This window comes from Pteropus alecto, unplaced genomic scaffold (assembly GCF_000325575.1).
Source record: "Pteropus alecto unplaced genomic scaffold, ASM32557v1 scaffold7, whole genome shotgun sequence".
Lineage (NCBI taxonomy): Eukaryota > Metazoa > Chordata > Mammalia > Chiroptera > Pteropodidae > Pteropus > Pteropus alecto.
The window spans coordinates 38,467,272-38,489,101 of NW_006494614.1; the positions used below are offsets into that span (position 1 = coordinate 38,467,272).

General features: G+C 38.1%; 1 protein-coding gene and 1 non-coding gene across 4 annotated transcripts in view; one reads left to right on the forward strand and one right to left on the reverse strand.

Annotated features, from left to right (window-relative positions):
* The window catches only part of RCAN2 (regulator of calcineurin 2), a 238,032-nt gene that overhangs the window by 163,747 nt on the left and 52,455 nt on the right, over positions 1–21,830 (forward strand). The window lies entirely within an intron of this gene.
* LOC112474796 lies at positions 7,072–7,190 on the reverse strand. The gene has a single exon (XR_003044540.1). It is a non-coding gene; the product is annotated as a 5S ribosomal RNA (ribosomal RNA).

Here is a 21,830-nt window from a genome sequence, read left to right on the forward strand (position 1 = left end):
GCTCCTCTCCAACAGATGTCTAAGGAGAAATATTTTCAGTTCTGTGGCTAACAGAGAATCATGTTGATTCCTGAATAAATTTCCCATGTAGCTGAACTTATATAGCTGATTAGTTGAATTTAATTCATAATGATACCTTCCCAATGAAAGGTCTGAGTCTTCCTTTGAAGTTATAAAAGTGTAAAATTGATCTATGTTTGAAATCTAATGAAATAAAATCAATCAAGCAGATGTCTTAGTGAGTGCCCTCTTCGCTTATGTTTCCCAGAAAGCAGAACCTGAAACAAAAGCTTAAGTGTAAGTGTTTTACTGGAGATTGGGGGATGGAAAGCCAAGGTGTGGGAGTAGAAGCCAGGTGGGTGAAGCAGGGAAGGTGGGGAAGCCAGTCAGTGGGCAGTGGAGCAGGCCTCTGCTCTGGTGACTGGTTGTCAAATTCCATGGAAAGCCTAAGAAGCTGTATGAAATATGGTACAGAACCTCCGTTAAGGGAAAGGAAAGGAGACACATTTGCCCATTGGCTTCCAGCCACCACGGGCCCAAGTTTCTTCCACAGATTGTTAACTCCCCTGCATTTTGGGGTTGTGCATGCATGAATACCAAGTATGTTGTTGGGGTACCTGCCTCTGTGTCAGTGGAGAAGGCTGGAATGGAAAGAGACAGGCACTGAGGTGAAGCAAGGCCCTCAGATTGTACACTGCATGCAACTGAGCAGAACCCACACAAAACTGGTTAGTGCCGCAGGAGCTATAAATAATAAGAGATTGGTGGGGCCGAGAGGGTATGAAGTGATGCACTAGAAGTATCTAACGCAAAATTGGATACTCGCGACTATTTAACATTTATTTATAGTTCTCTTTGTTCTAAGAAAGGAATAAGGTTGTTCGCACACCCACCATTTGTGCGGCACTGTGCTGAGACCCTCTTCTAAATCTGGTCAGAAAATTGCAGCAACTTCTCAGGGAGATGTTAACTATTGCCTTTATCAAAAGCGTGGGGATGGTATCAGTACAAGGCCCAATGTAGGTCTGATTTGTTTGATGGTTGCTACTGTTACTTTCTCTCAAGAAAAACTCCTCCCACCAAATTCGATTATAAGTCCTTGATTATTGCCTCCCCGCTACTCATTCCCAGAGCATCCCATGAGTTTCCAGCAGCTTCGGCACCACTGTGCTTCTTCCCTTCTGACCTCTCAACGTTTTTTCTCCCCTGTGCCTGAAAAAGAATTTGTTAGCATTTTCCATGCCTGTCAAATACATAACTTTTAAATGGCTTCTGGGCTTCTTGAGTTTAAAAAGGCAAGATTTGGGGTAGGCAAATATTACTTAAACAAGACACACAAAGCACTAACCATAATAAAAGCACTAACCATAACTGACACACAAACAAGACACACAAAGCACTAACCATAACTGGAATTTATTAAAAATTAAGGACTCGCATTTACCAAAAAGATACCACTCAGAATAAAACAAGTCACAGACTGGGAGAAGATATTCACAATACATATATCCGACAAAGGACTCATTTCCAGAATTTATCAAGAAATCCTAAAAACCAGTAAGACAAGCAATCCAATTAAAAATCAGCAAAGTACTTAAACAGACATTTTAAAAAAGAAGATACCCAAATGGCCAAAACCATTATTTATCAGGGAAATGCAAATTAAAACCACAATGAGATACCATTACATAGCTGACAGAGCGGTTGAAAAGCAAAAAGACAGTCAATACCCAGGGCTGGCAAGAATTAAGAACAACTGGAACTCTCATTTATTGCCTGTGGGAAGGCAAATTGTCACAAATGCTTTGCAAAATTGTCTATAGTGTCTTCTAAAACTAAATCTATGTCTACCCTACAATCTAGTAATTCTGCTTCCCTAGAGAAATGAGTGCTTATGTCTACCAGAAAACGTGCCCAAGAACGTTTATAGCAGCCTTATTCATAATAGTCCTAAAGGGAAAAATACCTAAATGTCCATTATTGGAAGAATGGATGAATAAGTCTAGATACATTCACACGACAGAACGCTACACAGCAATATAAAAGAATAAGCTACTATACGCAACATGGAGAATTTCACAATTATAGTGTAGAATAAAAGAAGACGGATTTTAAAAGTACATATTTATTATTCCATTTGCATAAAGATTAGGAACATGCAAAACTAGTCTATGGTGATAGACATCAGAATAAGTGGTTTCCCCAGGGAGTGGGGAAGGTGCTTATTGTCTGAAAAGGAACAGAACAGTGCCTTCTAAGGTGCTGGAAACATCTTATATCTGGACCTGGGATATAGTTACATTGATTGTGATTATACTACAAAAATTCACTGAGCTATATGCTTAAGATTGCACATTTTATAATTGTATATTATAGCTCAATGAAAATAAGGGTCAAGGCTGAGAATGGAAAGTTGATGTCTCCCTACTCTTCCACCAGGATAGGCTCCAAGACCTCATTGTCAAGTGAGAAAAGAAATAGCACCCAGATGAGATTGGAAATTATTGAGTAAGACAAACACTCAAATTATTGAATAAGACATAACCTGGTCTTAAGATTTTAAGTCTTTACTAATTAGCCATGTAATCCTACAAAGTAACCAGTTTAGGTCTCAGTTTCCCAATCTGTAAGTGGCTGACTGCTGAGGATACCTGTGTCCTCTCAAATCTCAAGATCCCAGTGACTACCTTCCCATCCAAGGCCATTATGAAGATACATGTCCTGTGTTGGTTCTGCTCTGCTGAATGATGCTGAGGAGCACAGAGCCCCAAGCTGAAGCCTAGATAGAGCTTGGAAATCTGCACATTCTTTTTAGAGCTCTACCATGGCTCTAGATTGTGTAATGGCCAACCCTGCTGTGAAACTGGCAATAGGTTGCTGTAGTTCCTGCGCCACCACCAGAGGGATCATGAGTATTCTTCTAGCCCCTCATTGAATCATCTCCAGTCGTGGAAACCTGCTCCCAATAGTGCAGTGAATTGGTGACTGATGCACTTTGGGGGTTAACTTGACCTGGGTTTGAAACCCTGCTCTAACACTTACTGCCTCCAAACCTTCGGCCCTCAAACCTTAATTTTCTCTAAAATAGGATAAGTCACCACTAGTTCAGAGTTGTTTTAGGCAGGGGTCCCCAACTCCTGGGCTGCAGACTGGTACCAGTCCATGGTCTGTAAGGAACCGTCTGCACAGCAGGAGGTGAGGGGTGGGCCAGCAAGTGAAGGTTCACCTGTATTTGCAGCTGCTCCCCAGCATTAGCATTGCCACTTCAGCTCTACCTCAGATCATTGGGCATTAGATTCTCATAGGAGCAAAGGTCCCTAGTGCCAAAAAGGTTGGGGACCACTGGTTTTAAGGATTAAATGAGATAAAGTATGTCAAAGCCCTTAGTAGAGCCTTTCTCACAGCCAGTACTCACTAAAGTGCAGCCATTATTCTTAGTGTAGTCGGTACTTGCTGTCCCCACCATCAATGCCCCAAGTTTCAGTTGATATCATGTTTAGTTATAAAATAGCTTCTTAGTTTTATAAAGTAGTAAAGCAGGAAAGAAACTTAGAAACGATCTTGTCATCACCAAGGATTCGTTAAGATCCTTTTGGGTTGCAAACAATAGATGCCGAAATGCTAGCTTAAGCAAAAAGGGCAATTTATCGAGAGGATGCAGGAGGAGCTTGTGCAATCATGGGAAACGCTAAACAATAAGACTGCAGAGTGGCAGAAATCCGGACCACGCTGTGGGCAGCAGGGTTTGCGGATCCTTTCTTGGTCTTCATTAATGTGACTCAGCTCTAATGTCTCCCAGTACAGGGACTCAACATATCACTCAACGTCTAATACAACATCCTTACCCGACCTAGCCAAAACAGATCTGGGTTTAAAAAACAAAACAAAAAACCTACTCTTCCCACAATCTTCCGCATGTCAGGAAATTGTACTATCAGCTACCCAGTCGTTCAGGTCACAAACATAGATCGCAGTCTTTCTTTTCTTTCCCACACTCTCCATCTCAGCAAATCCTATTGATTTCACCTCCAAACTCCTCTTCTTACCCCCTGCACTTTAACCTTAGTCCCATCACCTTCCTCCCGGACACTGAGGTCATTTCCTAAGAGGTCCCCTTACTTCCACACTTGCTCTTACATAATCTAGAGTGATCTTTTGAAACCACAAATTGGGTCATGTACTCTAAACACAAAATCTTCCATTGGCTCCTTGTTGCTCTTAGAAATAAAATCCAAATGCATCGCCATAGACTACAAGGCCCTACATAACTTGATCTATTTGTCTAAACTCATCTCTATTTTACTCACTTCCTATTTATTAAGCTTCAGGCCTTACTGGTCTTCTGTTTCTGCCTAAAATGATCTTCCCTAGATTTTCTATCTGATTAACTCTTCTTTACTATCTCCCTAGAGATGCTTTGCTCACCACTCAACTTAAAGTAACTGCTCCCTTACTCAGACACTCTGCATCACTTCATCGGTTTTATATTTTCACCATTACATAGGATCTAATGTTTTCTTATCTGTCTGTTGGTTGTCTATATCTCCCAGTAGAATGTAAGCTCTAAGAGGATAACATCTTTGTCAGTCTTGTTCAACAGAGACTAGAACGGTGCCCTTGTAGGCATGAATGAGCGATGGAATGAATGAGCAAATGCGTTAAATTGGTTGTGAAATATTAAATGCCAGAAAGGATCTGATTGTCCCAGCTTGGAGGGTACAAAGTCTACCCCTGAACCATTCACCTCTGGCCAAGGTCCCAGGGCCCCTGAGCATAGGCGTGGCTATCTGGAGGCCCCTTGCTGTGTAGCTTTGCTGCCCTAACAGCCATCCTAAAAAGGCTTAGTCTTCATTTTACGGCTGTAGACACTGAGGCCCAGCGTGAACAAGGGACATTCTCAATTATTGAATCCTGTCATTTTCTATGTTAGCAGAATGCGATTCATCTGTTCTTGTTTGAACATCTCTACATCTTTGTCTTTTTAAAGCAATGGTGTTAACTACATGTTGATAAATATTTTCCTTCATCTACTCCTACTCTTTTTTAACATTAGTGTTGCAATTCTCATTTCCTCCTACAAGAATGAAATACGACCCAGATTTCCCAGATTTTCATTATTGAACAAGATGTTGCAGCTTTCCCACACTAGTTTCGGTCCACCCTCCCTTTGGCACTTTTGATTTTTTTAAATGATGATAGAGCCTTGCTGTTCATTTAGTCACAAAAATCTTTAGATAGCTATCTGATTTGTTTTATTTTGTTTGGTTTTGTTTTAATTAAGGCCTAGCATTAGCTGGCAAATTCTGAAAATAGAATCTCATTTTAGTTTCTTCTTCTAATTAAATAGCATCTTTAGAATGTGGTCATTGAATAGTGAAATATGTGACTACTCAGTAGTGACAAGAATTCAAATTTGATTTTAGCTAGTTAGAATTCATATACAGCTTTCAGTCTCACATTCCCGTCGACAAATTATTCTTTATCTGAATTCTATCCAAAAAAATAAATACCTTAACATATGCTTTCTAAAAATAAAATAAAAAGATGTTAATAAATTTGATGTAGTATCTATACAGCATATGAAGTAGGGTATTAAGTAAGATAATTCAGTTTTATTTCCTAGTCTTACTTCTCAGTGTTCCATGAGTTTTTCAGTAGGGAGATAGAGAGTTAGAGATAAGAGATTTAGATATAGAAGTGATTCTTATAGATTTTAATTTTTTATGTATTCACTTGTATGATAATAAATCTTTAATATAGCAACTCCAGCTTTTTCTGATTAGCGTTTGCATGTTATTTTTCCCCCCATTCTTTGACTTAAAACCTATATATGACTTTATTTAAAGTGAGTGGATTTCTTGGTGGCATATAGTTGGGAGTTGCTTTTTTAACCAATCTGATAATCTTTGTCTTTTAGTTCATTTTTTTAGATAATTTACATTTAATGTAATTAGTGGTATGGTTGGCCTAAAGTCTACTACATATCTAGTTGTTTCCTGTTTGTTCCATCTGCTTTTTTTTTTCTTTTTACAACTGCTTTTAGAATAATTGAGCATTTTTTTTTTAACTCCACTTTACCTTAACTTTTGGCTTCTTTTAATATCTTTTCCAAATTTTTACTATTTGCCCTAGAGTTTGCAACATGCATACAATATGTACCTTTAATTAATTAGTGTATCTTCATATATGTGATAGAAATGTAATATAATTAGATTCTGTATCTTGGTATGATCACCTTTAACGAGCTGAGCATTGAAGCTGTCTTTCAGTTCTCATACTTATATTTTTCTTAATATTTATATTTATAATTATAATAATAAATAACAAATAATAAATATTTATAATTATAATAATAAATAACAAATAAATAATAAATAAATAACAATTTTGAGAACTTTCACATTTATTGACTTATTTTATTCTTAAACAACCCAGTGTGGATAGGTCCTATTTATTTATCTCCATTTTACAGACAAGAAAGATGAAAGAAGTCAAGTAACTCACCCCAGGTTGCAAAGCAGTAAGTGGCAATACTACTTTTATTTTAGGAAAAAAGAACAGCATAAGATTTAATCTATAAAACGAGGGAGGGGAATAAAGGCTTCTTATTTTCTCAAATTTTCATGCAAGAAAAGGAGGAAAAGCTGTTTTCAGGACAGATAGTAGTGATGAGCCACAGAGAAACAACCATGTGCAGAGAAACCAGCACTCCGTTAGTGCTGTAAGCCACTTGCTCACTCGAACTGTACTGGTTTTGTAATTTGTATCTAATTTGAACATTTGTGTGTGTGTTTTAAAATAATTTTATAAGAGCTTTAAGGGCAAGGTAGTTATACTTAGTTCTACATTCATGCATATTTAAATAACATTAAAATAGAAATGATTTAAGTCAAAACTAGAGTCTTTGAGAATTTTCCCCTGTATACATACATGGTCTATGGCCCCTTCAGGTCAAAGGCACACTGGCCTCCAGAATGTGATGGCATTGTGTCAGGTTCCCTGATACTGCTGAAGTGTAGATGAGTAGTTCAAATGCTTATCTACTTTATTTTTATTTATGTATTTATTTAATGGCTACAGCACCTGGCATTCTTAGGTGATCTCTCATCCAAGTACTAACCAGGCCCGACCCTGCTTAGCTTCTGAGATCAGATGAGATCAGGCACGTTCAGGGTGGCATGGTCGTAGACTGCTTATCTACTTTAAATTGTAAGCTTCATGCAAAAATTCTTGAAAAGAATGTTGAGTTACTTACATCTGTCCGAGTTTTGTTGAAGGAACTTTGTTTTACTGTTTTCAGGCATGTGTAGAGTCCTGCAAAGAGGCTTCTGGAGGCCTCTGGTTCCAGCCTGGATCTATATAGCAAGTGACCCACTATCTTTCCGAGGCTCACCTTTTCTATCAAGTGGAGATGGGGCCTACCCTGCAGGGTTACTATGATATTGAATGTGATAATGTAAATTAAATATTTGATGTAGAGTAGGTACCCAAGTGATAACATTATTACTGCTGTTGCTGAGAGCTGCATCTTCTCTGTTATTAACTACAAGTCTTAAAAATGTTTGCATTAGAGGGACCAGTACTGGTGCTGTTGAGAGCCATATGCATTGATGATATAACCCAGAGAAACCAGCTTTCATAAAGGCACTACACTTAGGTTCGGATGATGTTTTGGTTTCTGCTACAGATTGAATGTATATGTCTCCCCAAAATTCGTATGATGAAACCTAATTCCCAATGCGATGGTATTTGTTGATGAGGACTTTGGGATGTGCTTAGTGTGGAGACCTTCTGAGTGGGATGAGTGGGATGAGTGGGGTCTCTTATAAAAGACCCCAGTGAGCTCTTTCACCTCTCTGTCCTGTGAGGACAGAGGAGAAAAAACAGTCATCTATGAACCAGGAAGCAGACTCTCACTGGGCACCAAGTCTACCGGCACCTTGATCTTGGACTTTCCAATCTCCAGAACTGTGAGAAAAAAATTTCTGTTGTTTATAAGCCACCCAGTCTGCCATACTTTGTTATGGCAGCACAAACCAACTAAGAGTGTTTCTATTCTTTTTCAAATTGGGTAACTTTTTAAAGGGCGTCTGCGACTGTGTTTAATTTGAATATTTGAGAAAGTAAGGGAGAATCTACTGCATGTAAAAATTGAGGCATTACCACAGAATAAAGTTTAAAATCAATAAGCCCAAGCCAGACCTCAGGGAGCATGGTACTTGGCTTGCTTGACGTTGCCTTCATGCTGTCCCCAGTCTAACAACATTATTTTTAATTAGTTGAACGTCGACATGGTGCTACTGCCCTACCATCAGCAACATCTATGACACTTACATAAAATTAGTCTGTTTACAGCAAGGAGTAAAATCAGCTAAGTTGGGAAAGCGTGTAAAATATCTCACAGCATTGAAGGCAAGGTATTTAATAAATTAATTAATTTTAGTATTTTTATTCTCTTGTAAGCTGCCAAGAGGAAAATTGCAGTTTGAAACCACAATATTAATGTTAGGCACTCTGCCACTGAACAATAGAATAGACTTTGTAATGCAACTATGTAAATTAACAAATCTCTTCTGGTGTATGCTGGACGTTTGGGATTTGACTAAAGCTTTCAAACCAGATAGACTTTGGTGGAATATCGAGCAGGTAAAATTTCTTTCAAGGTGTTGCACTTCTCTTTGCACTCACTTTGTTCCATCTTTTGGGGGAAGTTCTCACCTCAGACTATCAGTTTTTTCCCTATCCATTCTCTCTATAAAATATTTTCAGGATAAAAGAATGATAGCCAAGTGATTTTCACAGAATATTAGGATTTGTTTTTTTATTGTAACCACTGCTAGTGGGAGGCATTCCGAAAATGTGTTACATACTTCTTTGTCTTACTAAATAGTATATATAAATGAAAAAAATGGAGTTTTCTTATCAACTCAAAGAATTAGAAACTGTTCTCTCTCTTTCTATCAGAATGATTAGATCCATAGTGATAAATGTTTTAGAATGCACAGACAAGGTCACATTTAATTTGGCCTTTCTGTGCCTCCACCTGTAGAAAATCCTAGCACTTCTTAGCATTTCTCCTCTACATTACTTTTTTTTTTGGTTGATTCTACCCATCTGGACTGTTCAGTGGTTATCAGCTTTGGCTTGGTTAGCACTTCTGCACCCTCTAGGAGGTAAAGGAAAGGGTTGATTGTATGTAACTCTCACCATTCCAGGGCTAAGGATCTGTATTCTGATTATTCTTTCTGAAAATAGGCTCACTCTTCCTCCTTTCCTCTGAAGTGACAGAGGCTGCATCTTCTCATCTTAAAGGCCTGGCAGAGCTCATGCTGAGTCAATCAGTGTCTGCAGAAGCTTTGCACTGAAATCCTTTCTTGCAAAATTGGATGCCCCACCAGGGTGGCTGCTGCAGTGAGAGGGTGCCAGTTCTGCAGAGCCAAGCAAGTTCAGGTTCAGGCCCTTAAAACATAATAAAGGGACACTACAAGTAGCACCAAGCTTTTATCACAAGATTCTCTTGTGATAAAAGAGAGTTTAGAAATGAGGAAAAAAATGTAGAAGAGTTTTCATTCTAAAGAAAGAAAACGAAGAAGGAATTTAGAGTATTTTTGGTGGATGCATCAGAGCATAATGGAAAGAGACAGGATTTGACTTTTTCAAGTCCTAGCTTTGCATCTTCTCTGTATGGTTAGTCTTACTAGTTACCTATGTGGCCAGTTCAAAGCAGAAAGTGGTAGTGGGAAAGATTTACAGTTAGATACATATTTTTTAATTTACTGAATAAGAAGATGCTTCAGTGTTGGAATGAATCTCGTCATGGTTGGTAATTTCTTTATGCCACTTATCTTTTCTTGGAGATATTTAGAACATCGTAAATACCCATTTAGAGAATATTTATATACAAATAAGAGGCCAAATGGTGGGTCAGATGGCCTCTGGGTATCATATGACTTTATTACATGGTACTCTTCCTCCTTCTATTATGATTTAATGTTTAATGATGTATGGTGATATAAATTATTTTAAAATTTAAAAATTTATAATAAAATATGAACTTTAATTAGATACAAAGAATTATGTATTAAGTAAATGCAACATTAAGGAAAAAGAAGCATTAGCATCTATTTGTTTATTATCTTCAAAGATATGTTCAAAGTCAGATGAGATTTACTAAGGACTAATTAAACCTTTTGCCTAGTGTAATTATTTTTAAATGGAAAGGGACTGTTTGATCCCAAAATATGCCATCAGAGAAAGCAAGAAGTGTCCCCAGGTGACATGGCATTACATTCCAGCAAATGGCCCTCCACTTTCTTGATTCAGAAAGCTAGTATCATCAGTATTCCAAAAATGGCTCAATCTCTTTAGACCAGGGGTCCCCAACCCCTGAGCCGCAGACCAGTACCGGTCTGGTCTGTGGCTTGTTAGAAACCGGGCTGCACAGCAGGAAGTGAGCAGCAGGTGAGCAAATGAAGCTTCATCTGCATCTGCAGCCACTCCCCAGAGCTAGCATCACTACCCCAGCTCCACCTCAGATCATCAGATCAGGCATTAGATTCTCATAGTAGCACCGGTCCCTGGTGCCAAAAAAGTTGGAGAACACTGCTTTAGATCACATGCATACCCGTAAAAGCCTGATGTATAAACCAGAAGGCCATTTCACTAACCTGCAGTGAGAAATAGAACCACCAAAGCAACTAGGTATTCACATGCTCTGGCCAGCTTTTCATGTAGGGAGATTAACATGGCAGGCCAGAGATAATCCCAAGATTGCTTGGTGATCACAGAACCAGAGCAAGAGCTATGTGTTTAATGGCTTAGTGTTATGGCTACTGTATTCATTTGCTAAGGCTGCCATGACAATGTACCATAAACTGAGTGGCTTAAAAAACAGAAATGTATTGTCTTAGAGTTCTGGAAGCTATGTCAAGGTGTCAACAAGATTGCTTTCTTCTCAGGGTTGTGAGAGAGAATCTGTTCCATCCATATCACTCACTTAGCTTCTGGTGGTTTGCTGGCAATCTTTGACATTCCTAGGCTTGAAGGAGTATCATCCCAATATCTCCCTTCATCTTCACATGACATGAAGACCAGTCACATTGGATTCAGGCCCACCCTAATAACCTAATTACATCTTGACTACCTCTCTAAAAGTTCTGTCTTCCAAATAAGGTCACATTCTGAGGTGCTGGGGGTTAGAACACCAACATATATTTTGGGAGATACACAGTTCAACCCATCATAACTGTTATGTATCCTTTTCCGTATTTGGGGATACTTACAGGAGACCCCGGACACTACACAGTGCTGGGAGGGACAATCAAACCCTTATTAATTCCTGTGGGGCATGCTGTTGACCTCATTTTGAAAGCAACAGCTTCAGATATGTTCAAGGTTATATCCAGGGCTTCAGATTGGGGATACATTTTAGTTATGTGTCTTATATCCAGGCTATTAGGTAACTTTCTACAATTTTATCTTTAAAAGATCTCCTGATTTTTAACTTTTGGGGGTTACGGCCTTGCTTTTATCCTTGCATGATTAATTTCAACAATCCTATTAAACATTTAGGTGGCTTTCGATGTCTCACTATGATAACACCACTTCAGCAATAATAACTAACATGTATGGAATGCTTGCTCTGTTCTAGGTCCTTACTACTCTTAAATATTCTACGTGTATTAACTCATTTATAATTCTCATGACAAGATAAAAGGCCCATTCAATATCATACTCATTTTTTTTACAGATGAAGAAACTGAGACTCAGAGGGGTTCAGTGTGATAGAAGCAGGATTTACACTCAAGAAGTTTAGCTCCAAAGTCCTTATGCTATACCATCTCCCTGCTTCTTAGCTGTATGATCTTAGGCAGGTCATTAAGTTAAGCCAATATGTGAAAATAGGGATATAACAGGACCTACCTGGTAAGACTGTTTGCGTCTTGGAACAATAACTGCCATGTAGTAAGTGCTCAATAAGTATTAGCAAAAACAACTCCTTCCTCTCCATATATTTCCCCCACCCCAAGTGGAGAAACTGGAATGCAAACACAAGCAGTCTGACTCCAGGGTATTCTTAACCATTGCACGAGAGTTAGCCTGATGATAGTCAATGAGAGTTGCCGTTAATAAACATTTGCTTCATTTCTTTATATTATCTTACTTCCTTACTTCCTTCCCTCCTTTTCATTGGAAGAAGTATTTCTTCACTGGCCTAAAATAACACTGTGTTTGGATCCTCTCTCCTGCTGCCTTCGTGGATCCATCACTATCCTTCTTACTCCTGAATCTTCAAACCTTCCATCTCTGCTGGCTCCTTCCTCTCAATCTGCAAGCTCAGGTTTCTCCATCTTAAAAACAGGTGCACTTTTGAAGCCATGCTCCCTCTGGCAACTTCCCATCTTTTTTCTTCTTTTCACTGTTAAGGGTCTTTAAATAGTAGACTGTTTTCTTCTGCTTTCTCGTCTCACTTTGACTTGCTGCAATCCTGCCTCCATCCTCTGCCTATGGAAACTGACTTTGCTTTCTGCCAGCTGCAATGGACACTGCTCAGTCCAAATCTTGGCCCCGCCTCAGCCTTCACACAGGTGACTACTCTCTACTTCTTGAAATGAATTTCTCCCTGGGCTTCTGTCAGGCTCTTTTTTCCTGATTTTCTCTTCTCTAGCTACTCCTTACCTTCATTCTTATCTTCTCCATTTCCATTCTTCCCTTCAACGTCCGTCTTCCCAGATTCTATCCTTAGCCAGCGCTCAACTCTCTGTTCCTAATATCTAATTCTGAGTTCAAATTTCACGTAATCCTGACAACTTCCATGTCTGTCTCTTAGGCCCAGACCTGTTTCATAAGGCCCAGATCTGTAGAGGGAATTTACATGTTTATTCCTTATATGTTTATTAGACATCGCCGCGTGGTAATTCCAAAGGCATAGCAAACAAAAACATGTTCAAAGTGGACTGTTTCTTATCTTTATTCCTGCGAATCAGCTGTTCCTCCAAATTCAACGAGAACCTGGGAGCCACCTAACTCTTCTTTCTTCTTCTGCCCCTATTCTAAGCAATGTGGATTTTTTGAGGATTCTTCCTCCTTGACATCCTTTGAAGACTTCTTTTCTTCCCTATGCTTCTGTCATAAACTTGGCCCAGGCCCACACCTTTTCTCCTTTGGGTTATTACAGCAGCCCCTGAATGTCGCTCTACTCTCTTCATTCTCTGTCACCCTCTAGTTCAGCCTCTACATCATTGAAAAATTAATATTGCCCTTCTTAAAAATAACCTTAAAACATAAAAATGATATATGCTTATGCTATTTTTCTTTTTGCTATTTTTTTTAAACCTTGGAAAATGCTTTGGAAACATAACAAAGAAAATGAGTTTTTAATCATTTTAAAACTCAGGTATTACAATTATAAACATATGGATGCATTTTCTTCCAGTTTTTTCTTAAAGCGTGTATCGTTTTTCTAATCGTCATTAGGATCATGTCCCATTTTATTGCTCGATTTCTTCACACAACACATAGTGCATTATCCCATATCATTAAAAATTAGTTTAAAATATTACTTTAATGGCCACAGTAGAAAATGAAACAAGTGAGCCATAATTTAACCTGCCTCAATCGTGGAGCATTTAGATTGTGTCCTTTTTTTTTTTATCATTTTAATTAACACTAAGTGAACAACTTTGTGCTTAAATCTGTTAGTTTTACCTCTTATTATTTCCTTGGAATCAGTTGCTGAAAGTGAAATTATTGGGATAAAGAATATGAGTATTTTTTATGTTTTTGATATGTTTTACCCAATTGTTCTCTAGAAAAGAGGGAACAAATTATTCTGTCTGTAATGCATGTCTCATTCACATATGCCAGAATTGAATATCCACATTTAAATGATATATTTTCTGATTCAGTAATTGAAAAATGAAACTTTGGTATTTTCTAAATAAAGTTGAATCTGTTTTAATATGTTTGTTAATGATAGCTATTTGTTGTTTTGTAAATAGTCTATTCATGTTCTTAGTTTCTTTTTATATTAAGGTTTTAGTTATTCTATTTATTATTATTATTGTTGTTGTTATTATTATTATTATTTTGCATGAGTGAGCAGTCATTCTGAAATGTAAACCTCGCTTAAAGATCCTTCATTGTTCCCTATAACTCTCAGGGTAAAGTTGAAATCCCCTAGGTTGGCACACAATGCCTCCTATTATTTGGCCCTTGACTGTCTGCCCTTTCTGCACCAAGATGCACACAATACACCACAGGCTATTATGAACTATTTCCAGTTCTTAAAATAATGTATTTGTTCTTTATGCCTCATGTCTTTTCTACATGCTCTTTTTTTCAGCCCAAATAACCATTCTCTACCTGCCTCCTCTTTTGCTTAGCAAACTCCCATTCACCTTCAGATTCACTGGGGAGTTACCTCTCTTAGGTGTGAACTGCTCTTTACCTCTTGGTCCCTCTTCTGTGCTGTTATAGCATCTGGGAAAGCCTCTCTCATAGCTCTCACCACCTATATTGTCTTTCCTATTCACAAAGAGGGCAAGTCTTTTATTTCTGCTTCCCCAGGGCCCAACACTAGCAGATAGGAGCTACACCATAAAGGTTGAAGAAATAGAGAGTAGAATGAATGAAACTGTTATCTCCATTTAAAAAGGCTGTATTTGCTCAGGAAGTTTATTCCAATTTGAATTTCTTACTTGAACATTATAATAATGTGTTTTGGCCCTTTGTCTGTCCAAGTAGGTAGAGCTATAGTATTTTCTAATCTATTAAAGCCCTTATTTATAGAATGTATGGTTGCCATATACGTACTGTCTATACTTCCCTCATGAAGTTGTAGAAAAAAAAATTCGGCATGGATTTATCTTCAAAATTCATTTACTATTAAACACAAAGAATTGGAAGTTATAAGTTCTTGTGTTCAGTTATCATAGCGTTTGATTTCTCAACTTAATTCTAAGCAGAACACAGAGAATGGCAAGATAACAGGATGATGGATGGATGGATGGATGGATGGATGGATGGATGGATGGATGGATGGATGGAAAACATATCTAAAGTTTATTTATTGAATAGAGAACATGTTCACTTGGAAAAGATAAATTTATCTATTGTCTTAGTTCATCCAGGCTGCTGTAACAAAATAGCATAAACTAGGCAGCTTATAAACAACAAATATTTATTTCTCACATTTCAGGAGGCTGGGAAGTCCGAGAATATGGCATGAGCAGATTTGGTATCTGGTGAGAGCCTGCTACTTCACAAATAGCTGTCTTCTCTCTGCAGCCTTCCATGGCAGAAGGAGACTAGGGAGCTCTGTGGGATCTCTTTTATTATAGGCCCTAATCTCATCGTGAAGGCTCCACTCTCATGACTTAAGCACCTTCAAAAGGCCCCACCTCCTAATACCACAACACTGGGCATTAGGTTTTAACATATGAATTTGGGGGGGGACACAAATAATCAGACCGTAGCATTCTATTATCTAAGAATGCTTCTATGTCATTTCAGCAACCATTTGAAGTTCAATTAAATTACATACTAAAATAAAAAATAATAAAGAAACTTCTAAAAGGGATGTTGACAAAATTTTGCTGTGCATTTAGGGCAAAAACAAAACAAAACAATCAACTTCAAAGAATCTGTCAAAAGGATAGCATGATAAGAATCTTCCCAAACCAATTAATATTAGGAAGCCAAGATTCACTTTTAAAACATATTTGTTGTGAGGGAAATTGAAATAATAATTGCATGCCCATAATTTACTTGATGAGTTTGCTTAATGATTTGGAGACCAACCAGTCTCTCAAGTAGAGAGCCGGCCAAGTTTGTCAATGCCCACAGCCTCACCTCTTAGCAGCTTTCCAAACACTAGTCTTTTATCTCCTCCTCCCTATAGAACAGGAAACTGGCATTATACCAGTTGCCTGATGGACTAATCACAATTTAGTGTAATAAGTTTGCTGATGAGGCAGTTTCAAGAGGTATTTGCATTTTAAGCCTTTTAATTTCAGTTTTGGAGTATAAGAAATTTTAGGCATCAATAAACACCTAGAAAGATCTGAGCTATTATTGCTGGTTGCTGAATACTGTCTGCTCATTCATACCTCTATGTCTTCGCAAGTGCCAGTCTGTCTGCCTAAAATACCATTCAACACTTCAAATTTCCTCCACGTTCACTAGTGATTCTTCATGGCTAAAGAATGTATGCCACTGTATGAGTAGGGTTTCTTCTTAGGCATGCATAGGGCACAGTAAGTCTACATTTCAGGGACAGGAATATCCTTAAAAGACATTGATAAAAAGAGTCCTAGCAAAGTAAGGCTGCAGAATTGCAGAACATTTCTTTTGTTTCTTTTTTGAGGTTTTAAAAAGACCATAAAGTGTTTTTATTACTGTCATTTTAGTTGATTTTTAAAAATTTGTTATTGATTTTTAAAAATTTTATTTTTCAATTACAGTTGATATACGATATTATATTAGTTTTAGGTGTACAACACAGCAATTAGACATTTATATAATTTACAAAGTGATCACCCTAATAAACCTACTATCCATCTGACATCATGCATAGTTATTACAATATTACTATATTCTCCATGCTATACTCTACATCCCCATGACTATTAAGAAATACAAATTGCCAGTTACAAAAAATAATCATGGGAAAAGTTTTGTTCTAAGTAAATATGACCTCATCTATGGTGGAAAATATAGAAAATATAGAATTCAATTTTTGTGTCTTTTTTTAGTTATTAAGAAAAAGACGCTAACTATCATTTGATTTCCTTCTTAACTCTAAGGTTTTAATCAAAGCACTGGAATGCCTGGAGCGGGGAATCCCTGAAGCTTATGGTACCTGATTTTAATTCACTGGCTCTGTAGGCAGCCTCTGTGCCTGTCACTGGGCCCAGGTGTTACTCCAGAGCAGCCTCATTTCACACCACACATTTCTCAGCCTAATGAAGGCCCACTCATTCCTTCTCCTCATTTTTCCTCACCCCTTCCCTTTCTCCCACCTTTCTTGCTTTCATTTAAGAAACAAAAATAACACCAATGAAAAAACTGGTTAATTATATTTAGTGTTCTTCAGTTCATCTGGATTCAGCTTTTTTTTACTCTACTATTGAGTTTTTAAGATATAAATAAAAGACCTCCTGGAAACATACTGATTAAATTTCTCCAAATTTTATCATGAAAGGTTTCCTTGTGCTTTTCTATCCTTTTCTAGACCTCAAGAAGCCAACTTTCACTTCGCCTGAACATTTAGCTCTTTCGACTCATGAACTTTGGCATGTCTGTTAGATGCAGGGTGTAATCGGGCAACAGTTACTGGGCAGGGCTTTGTGGACCAGTCCTGATTGCGCTTTCTCTTATGTTTTAGGTCGGGGATTATGAGGAAATAGTATATCAATTTTGCCATTCCTCCTGAATTTTAATCAGGATTCTAAATTCCATTCAGAAATTTCATAATTTTCTTCAATGTACCGTTGTCCCTTCAGCAACATGGGTTTGAACTGCACAGGTCCGCTTATAAGTGAATTTTTTCAATAAATGTACAGTCAGCTCTCCATATCCCCAGTGTTTCCGATCCACAGATTCAACTGAACGTGGATTGTAAACAGTATTTTCTATCTGTGTTTGAAAACCCATGGATGCAGAGGGTCAAGAGTGTGCATTGTTCTACGCCATTTTATATAAGAGACTTAAGCATCTGCGGGTTTTGGTATTCACAGGGGTCCTGGAACCAATCTCTTGCTGATACCAAAGGATGACTCTAGTTAAATTTTGAGGGAGTCAAAGTTATACGTGGATATTTGACTGTGTGGGAGAGGAGTGTGTCACTGCCCCTATTCGCCAACTTGTTCAAGGGTCAACTATAATTTTACTAAATCCTATCATCTTGATCTTGCTTCTATATTTCCTCATACTTAGCTGACTGGATAAGATATAGTTCTCTCAGGTTTCCATCTTCAATATTTTAGTCATACATCTTTGACTAAGCCTATTAACTGGACAGCACCATATTAATACTGCTATAATGTCTCATTTCCCTCTACACCTTCCCTGGATTTGTGAGATATATATTTTTTCCATTTGGGTTTTTACTTTATTATTTTAGATACAACAATTTACTGGTATTTAAGATTGTTCTGGAACAGTAATGCATAGAAAATTTAAGGGGGACTATGAATAATATGAGAGGGGGAGAAAGAGTTATATGCTGCAGTTTCATTTGTCACTGAACAGAATAAACCAACAATAGACAAAGTGGCCTCCTGTAAGCTTCGTTCCAATTTTCTGTATTTTCTCTTTCTCATCATTTATCATCTTAGCACTGATATACCATGTTTACTGCACAAGCTATCATGATTGTTATTTCTATCTACAAAATTGGAATTTCTTTCCTCATTTGCATTAGTTCTGACTCTCCATGCTTTTCCTGAATATTTTGCATGATGGATGGATAAAATTCTGCACTAAGGTACAGGCTAAGACATTGTAGAAAGAGAACTAAGGATGCAGTGAGGAGGAAGCATTCTTTTTTCCACAACGTTCAGAGGTAGCTGGCAGTTCATGGTGGGTCAGCAGCTGTGCTCCACAGGGTCATCTGGGGATCCCAGCAGCGAGCCCCGCCATGTTCCATACATGGCTCTGCTTCCGACTCCAAGGTGGCTGACTGTTCCAGTGTACTCCACTTCCCAGCCTAGGGGAAGGAAAAGAGGACAACCGGGTTGCTTTAAAAATGAGATTTAGAAGTTGCATGTATCACTTCCACTTGCATTTTATGGGTCCAAATTTAGTCACATGGCTGTACTTAGCTGCAAAGAAGATTGGGAAATGTAGTTCCTAGATGAGTAGCCATGTTCCCAGGTCCTCAGTGTTAGAATCCTAATTATCCAGCATTAGAATTCTCTAATCGGCCTATAATTATCCAGGGTTAGAGGGGGTACAGAAGTAAACTCAAGACCTGTCTTACAGGTAGACAATAGGGACAGCCACCCAGAGGTTATTTCCAGGATCCAGGAAGCTCTTCTCTCCTCATTTACACTACTCGCTCTTTGTTTGCTGGAACCTGGTATCCTGAATGGAGGGATTCCTCACCAGAGATAGTTTCAGTACTGAGGAAGCTGGCTTAACCTCCAAAAGTCCTGCCATATTTACTTACTTATTTTAATTGTTTTATTTAGTTAACTGGTTTTTATTGTTTCTTCATTACAGCCTTTTCTAATATGTGAAGTTCCTCTCTGCCCCAGCTTCCTATTGCTGTAATTTGAGAATGGAGAGCAGAGAAAGTGGTGCTGGAGGCGGAGGGCTTGACTGTAATTTGGGCCAAAATGGAATTTTATGACTTCTGCTTCTTCTTTCTATCATATATTTCTGCTAGCTGTCCTTAGAAATCTGTATAATTGTATAAAGTTACAGCATTTGCGGGAAATGTTTTGCCTTTCTTTTTCCAGCAACAAGAAGACATGCATATTACAGAATGGCTACTTACAATAGCTACTGCTTGTTAATCACATTCTAAATGCCAGGAGTTTCACACAATTCATCTTTAATTCTCACAACAGCCACGTAAAAGAGTATTACATTTTAAAGATTAGAAATCAGTGACCCAAAGAGTGGGTTCCTTACCTAACATCTAGTAAATGGCACAGCCAGAATTTAAGTCCGTCCAACTCCAGAGCTGCCTTTAGAAAAAGTAGGCAAAGAAGACATTTTCCATAGTCAAATTCAAGATGTGGTTATCTTCAAGTAGCTAAAAAACTTACTAATACACAAGTATTTGTTGAGCATTTCCTAAAGTGGTCTTTCTCTAATTTGACCCAGAGATCACCTACATCAGAATCATCTGGGCCCCATCCAGAACCACTCACTTAGAACCTCCATGTTGGTGACTTGGGGACTGGCATTGTTAATAGTTCTTTTCTCCCAGGTGATTCTTACATTTCCAGAGAATTTTTCAAAACCCAAAACAAGTAGCAAATAACTATTGTTCCTCAAAATGTGATCTTGGACCACTAGTATCACATCACTTAGAATAGTTATGTAAAATTCAGAGTGCCAGAATCCATCCTTGGAACTAAGGTAGAGATCAAGATCTATTTATATTTTTAGATATACATTTTATTAAGCATTACATGTTATCATTAGACACAATTACACTCAGAACTAGTGGTTCAGTAGAGTTCTAGGTTGTATGTATGTATGTATGTGTGTATGTATGTATGTATGTATGTATGTCCTGGTGCTTTTAAAGAAATTAAGACTTGTTCTCTATTAGAGAACCAATAAATATTTGAAAAAGCAAGGCAAATACATATTATTGATTAACAAATAGACACTATAACATAGCATATAATCAAATATCATCTGATTCCAGAAGGAGTAAGTAAGAGAAAAATTCATGATGTCGAATCAGTTTTTCTTGAGGATGTCTCAAGATGAATCTTAAAGGGTGGGTATTTAATACTTTTTCATAGCCAAAATTCACGAAGGTTGCAATGGCATATTGTTTTTCCCAAATAAACTACAATAAAGAATAACTTCATCAGCTCTTTAGAGTCAGAGTTCCAGGGATACAGTAACCAGGAGTAGCTAGCACTGAAGTGATGTAGGCTGTAGATGCCACGTGGTTGCCAGCTCTCTCTACCTGATGACTCACTCAGCCTCACTCGGTGCACCAGCCCTGCGTCACTCATGACTCAGGCTCACACTATTACTCCCTCAGCAAAATTTCAATTTCTCACGTCATAGAGCTTCAGGGCCATTCAGGAATAGCCCAAACTCAAATGTCAGTTTCTCCTTTACCAAGTGTCTGCTACAGCAGTATCTATGGATTCTGATCTATTAAATTTTATTAAAATTAGTTTTTTTTCTTCTCTTTACCAATTTTAAAGTCCATGTTTGCAAATCCCTCCCTTCTAGCCATTTGTGACTTTTTCTCTCCCTCTGGGCCACTGTAAGTGATGGCTACTCCACCAGGACTCAATATCCTTACCCTGGCAGAGTGGCCATCACTCCAGTGGTAGGAACTTGCACGTGCCAGGGACTAGAGTGTGGAAGGGAGGGGCTTAAGAGCCTTTTGACTAAATAGTCCAGCATTTGTTATAAAAAGTTAATACACATTTCTTTCACACTTTAGTTTATAAAGAGGCAACTCTGATTAATACAACATTATAATCAAATAGAGAAGGGTTCTAACCTCTCAGTTAACCAGGCCAACAGGAAACCAAGGTGTTCCAACTATAACCAGAGAATTGTGTTAATGGCAACCCATCATCAAGATTGTCAAGTACTGTGGACAGAGAGACAAAGTGGGCTTGGTGAAGACCACACATGCATATCAGGAGGGGAATCAGAAAACCAGGATTCTTGTCCCTGCCTCTGACTTCCTGTAGTTAAGCCGCTTTTCCTCTGAGCCAAGGCCAATATCTGAGTCAGTACACCCTGGTACGTCTGAACTTCTTGTTTAAATTATTAAAATACTTTTGTATTTTGGCAAATAGCCTTCACCTAAGCCCCTTCCAAGGCCTCCTTGGCTGCTTTCCTGGAACTTGCTCGATTTCCCTGTGATCCAGTCACTAAAGGCCTACTTCCTGCCCTTCTGATAGAGCAGTGTCCATGAAGAAAAATCCCTGAGTAAGTAGTTTGAGCATCATCCTGCTCCGGGCTTAAGATTTCTTAGCTCTGAAATGAAGGTTTAGATTAGATAATGCCTAAGGTTCCTTCTAACTCTAAAATCCTGGTTTTATTTTACATGTTTAATATTTAGAGGAAAAAACAAGCTTGACTTAGAGCCAGAACTCTGCCTTTGCAGATGAAAT